The sequence below is a fragment of the Benincasa hispida genome, chromosome 2 (genome assembly GCF_027475165.1).
Source record: "Benincasa hispida cultivar pf3 chromosome 2, pf3_genome.v1.1, whole genome shotgun sequence".
NCBI classification, from domain to species: Eukaryota; Viridiplantae; Streptophyta; class Magnoliopsida; order Cucurbitales; family Cucurbitaceae; genus Benincasa; species Benincasa hispida.
The window spans coordinates 69,094,277-69,099,352 of NC_143479.1; the positions used below are offsets into that span (position 1 = coordinate 69,094,277).

At 29.5% G+C, this 5,076-nt stretch overlaps 1 long non-coding RNA gene across 1 annotated transcript; it reads left to right on the forward strand.

The window, feature by feature from the left end:
• Nucleotides 1-3,762: 3,762 nt before the first annotated feature.
• On the forward strand, nucleotides 3,763-4,869 carry LOC120071744 (uncharacterized). The gene is made up of 2 exons (XR_005480328.2): nucleotides 3,763-4,434; nucleotides 4,533-4,869. It is a non-coding gene; the product is annotated as an uncharacterized LOC120071744 (long non-coding RNA).
• Nucleotides 4,870-5,076: the final 207 nt, after the last annotated feature.

Consider the following 5,076-nt stretch of genomic DNA (forward strand, 5'->3'; position numbering starts at 1 on the left):
ATTAAAATTTCAAGGGTAATTAATATTATTATATTTTGAAACTAATGACTAAATTTAAATCAAACCCAAAAGTTAAGAAATTGAAAGTATAATATTTTGAATCCTATGTGACAAATAAAATCTAGACCCAAAAATCTAAGGTTATAAAAGATATTTCCTCCATTGAAAATATTTCGGTTAAATTACCATTTTGGTCTCCATACTTTTACGTTTTTCCAATTTTAATTCATGTACTTTCAATAGTTCAATTCTAATAGTTGTACTTTCAACAAATCTTTAATTTAGATTCTCAAAGTTAATTTTATCGAAAATGATTAAATGGTAATAACACTTTTCATGGAGAGCAATATAATATGTGAATATTTCATCAAAGTTTATAATAAAAATGCAAATAGATAAAAAAATGTTTTTTAAAAATCGGTACTAAATTAGCATTGAGGACTAAATTTAAAATCTATTGAAGATACATGGAGTAGAATTAGACAATTGTATAGGGTTAAAAATTGAAAAAACTTCAAAGTATCAAGACCAAAATAGTATTTTAACGAAATATTTATTATACACCTAAAGAAGAAAAGTGACTGTATATATTTTAAAATAAAAATATTGATTCCTCCATGTGCAGTTACAAGAAATGCCAAACACATTAAGTTGGCAAAAGTTCGATGATCCAACAAATAACTAGACATCTATAATATTCTTACAAATATATAAACGAATAATTGATCCCATCAATTATCCAATCAATATGCTATTATGCATTAGGGTTCATTGTCGAGCTAGTGGATGCATCCCCTTTAACAATTTTTTCTTGACCATATATAATATCATTTCCTCCCTACAACGTTCGATTACATTGCAACCTCTTCCATATAGATTTGTAGGAATTAATTTACAAAGTTTAGGATTGCGTTACATCCCAGACTAACATCTCCTTTTAAAGGGATCGTAACCAATGGATTTTTCTACATTTGTTATCTCAATCATGTCAAAGTTAACTAAGAAAATCCCAATAAAAATAAGTGTGATTCCCTTTGACGTGGTCATCATTGATAATAATATCTACTACAAAACTTAAAATGTGAGTCACTTATGATGGAAAAGACTTCAAAATGTAGGAATATTTACATATTCGAATATCTATTTTTCATATAAGGTGGTTTTATGATTTGTTGCATATGTTTATCTTGTTAGAGTCTGATACAATCAAGAACACGTTTGAATGATATTTTTAATATTTTGCAACTTGTAGGTTTTGCCAAATGACATCATTATTTTATTCCTTAAATACGAATTATATTACAAAAATAACCAATGCTAACAAAACAAGCTTCAATTTGTTAGTAAAACAAATATCATTTCCGTTTTTTTTTAAAAAAACTTTTTGTTAATGTGTTAGACGGGGTAAGTTCAAGAATAATGTATTTTTTTTTAAAGTAATAACAAAAATAGGGTATATAGGAAATAAATTACAAAAGTAAGCTGAGGGAGAAGTATTGACAAAAATAGGATAGCAAAATTGTGTGCCCGGTATACGATTTTTATGGGATCCACTAGTTCCATATTTTATTATTTTTTTTTATTGTTTTTTGATTTAAGTAGATACAGAGGGGAACAAATCTATTTGAATTTCGGTAAAACAAATCTATGTAAAAAAATCTACGGTAAAACAAATCTATGTGAAAAAAATAGATTTGTGGGTAGAAATTTGATTCAATTTTTATTTTATAGGCCTTTAAAAATTTAAATTTCACAATAAAAAAATCTCCAAAATACAAAAAAATACTAAAAAATAAAAGAAGACAGAAGCTGGGGAAAATGGGAAAAAAATAGATTTAACCATAATTCGTGATTAGAAATTTGATTCAATTTTTATTTTACCGTAGGCCTTTAAAAATTTGAATTTCACAGTAAAAGATTCTTCAAAAATGAAAAAAAAACACTAAAAAATAAAAGAAGAAAATAGAAGTTGGGAAAAATATATATAAAAAAAATAGATTTAGTCTTACTTCGTGGCTAGAAATTTAATTCAATTTTTATTTTACGGTAGACCTTTAAGAATTTGAATTTCACAGTAAAAATTCTCCGAAAATGCAAAAAAACACTAAAAAAAATAAAAAAAGAAAGATAGAAGTTGGGAAAAAATATGAAAAAAAAAATTAGAATTAATTCGTGACTAGAAATTCGATTCGATTTTTATTTTATGGTAGACCTTTAAAAATTTGAATTTCACTGTAAAAGATTTTCTGAAAAAACAAAAAAACACTAAAAAAAATTAAAAGAAGAAGACAGAAGTTGGGGGAAAATTGATTCAATTTTTATTTTAGGCCTTTGAAAATTTGAATTTCACATTAAAAGATTCTCCGAAGATGCAAAAACGCTGAAAAAAAATATAAGAAGATAGAACTTGAGAGAAAATGTGAAAAAAAAAATAGCCTTAATTCGTGGCTGGGTACAGGATTTAGCCTTAAATCGTGGACGGGTACACGATTTAACGATTTCACAATCTTATTTTTGCCAATAGTTTCAAACCAACCTCATTTTTGTCAATAAATATTAAAATAATATTATTTTTGTAAAAAAATCGTGTTAGACTAACCTTTTGACCATATATGTATTTGAAAGAAAACGTGAACCTATATAAGTGTTAAAGAGAATAATTAGGCATTATTTCATGGTCCAGTTTAGTTCTTGTGTATATAAATTAAACAACTAGAAAGTATAACGATAAGGGAAACAAATCTCCATATATCTATACGAGAATGATATTATCTATTTTTGGCATAAATTTTCGTAATTTTACTTTTAGGGTCAATCCAAAAGGTCTTATTACTAATGGAAATAATTATTCTGATCTATATAACATGAATCTCTCCCTTTCATAATTAATGTTGGATTTTGTTTGTATTTCGAACAATTGTTCCCTTAAACAAAGTACAACATTTGGGCCTCCCTACGAACAAACCTAGCTATCAATACACTAGTACAAAATTGGCCTTTAATGCATTCAACAATTGATATTATACAAGTATGATGACGGACGATCAGCCAAAATTGAAAAAGCTGTTATTAAAGGTGTTCAATGTCGATCATTTACAATAATACGTTCTTCGATGTCGATTTTCTTTTGAATTCAGTGAATGACCAACATTAAGGCAGTCTATCCGATATTACACGTCAATGTTTGTGACACATTGTCTGTCATCTTTTTTATTTATTTTTTTTCCGAATTTTGCAGGTGACTTTAATTTAATTTTCTTGTGTTAATTGGTGGATATTTTAAAATTTGAAGTTAGGATTTAATTATTGGATTGAGAAAATTCAAATTTAAAGTGTAGTGACGGAGGGTTTGGGTAATTGGGTTTAAGTGAATTATTGGTTTTATTTTTTTTAGAAGATAATTGATTTGAGTTAAGTTTATAAAAGGAATTTAAATTTAAATGGGTGGATTAGTGGAGGGTTAAGAAGAAAAAGGAAAGGGAAATATATGTGTATATATATATATTAAGGTTAAGTTTAAAGGATAAATAAATAAATACATAAATAAATTAATTATATTAAGGTTAGGTTTAAAGGATAAATAAATAAATAAATAAATAAATAAATAAATAAATAAATAAATAAATTATATTAAGGTTAGGTTTAAAGGATAAATAAATAAATAAATAAATAATATTAAGGTTAGGTTTAAAGGATAAATAAATAAATAAATAAATAAATAAATAAATTATATTTATATATATTAAATCTCGTTCGGCGTCTGCTTTAATCTAATCTCTTTCTTCCTCATTCAAGAGCAGCCGAGCGTCTTCCTCCCTCTCGATCTTAGCCTCGCCGACCACAGTCGGTTCAACTCGACGCGCCACTACCAGTCGTCCGCCGTCGGTGTCCCTTTGCCTTGCAGGTCGCGCCGCCAAGCCGGCCCACGTTTCCGATCAAAAAGCTGCAGCCGTCGGCGTAGACGAGCGACCCCGGGTCTGAGCGTGTGCGAGTCACGCGTCCGTCTGCAGCCGGTGCCATTTGTCATCAGGTGTGGGTTCTATTCGACGTTTTCCGACTACCAGCGCCGCCGGTCAGCCCTTTCATCTCCTTCTGTTAGTTTCTCTCTCTAAGTCAGAAACCCACGCGGAACAGTTTTGTTCAAGATGCCATGAGTAGGTCCTCCGTCCAGCAACTTCCACCGCCATTCGTTCTGGACGCTGGGATATCTCGTCTGTCGCCACGTAGCGCTGTCTGCCGCATCTTATCTTGGCTGTGGGAGGATTCTGCAAGATTTTAGAGTTTTGTTGAGTTATTCTTGAAAACCCATTTAAGTAATTGGTGTATTAAGCGCGTTTGAGCCGCTGCCCATCAAAAGTAATAGACGTTTTGGACGTTTCGAATGGATTTTATTGAAGACTTGTAAGCAGTTTTGGACTAAGCCTCGTTTTTGTTGTAAGTTTTGTTTTGTTTTTTGTTTTTGAGATCTTTAAATTGATTTTATTTTAAAATTAGGCCTTTAATATTAATTTTTAAATTTGAATTATGTTTAGGCTTGTCAAGATTTTACCAAGGTTGAATTACTAATGTGTTGGACTTAATATTGAGGTAATTGATTTACTACCGGTTCGTCCTTAAATCCAAGTTGGTGTTAAGATTGTGATTGCATTGAAAGCATGATTCTATTTTGATGGGTTGAATTGTTATAATTTGCTATGGTTGGACTGTTGAGGTTGTTCTAGAAATTTGTGTTAATATTACAAAAAATATGATATTATGTGAAAGTTATGTTATGTTTGATTGATAGATCAACTGTTGAGACTATTCTATAAACTCATGTGATACATTACTATGTTTATTATAATATGCTATGACGGTGTCTTTATGGAATCGCCACCTACGATTATGTTATTGTGTCTCTTCAGAGTCACTTCCTATGGAAACATGCCTTTAGGTTTGCCACTTATGGCTATGCCTATTTACCTGAACTTGATCTACTCTTATGTCTCTACATAAAGTTCAAGTACTTATGTAATAGTCATGGATCTTAATTTATTGAATTTAGTTTATTTCTAAAACAAAATGAGCAATTCATGC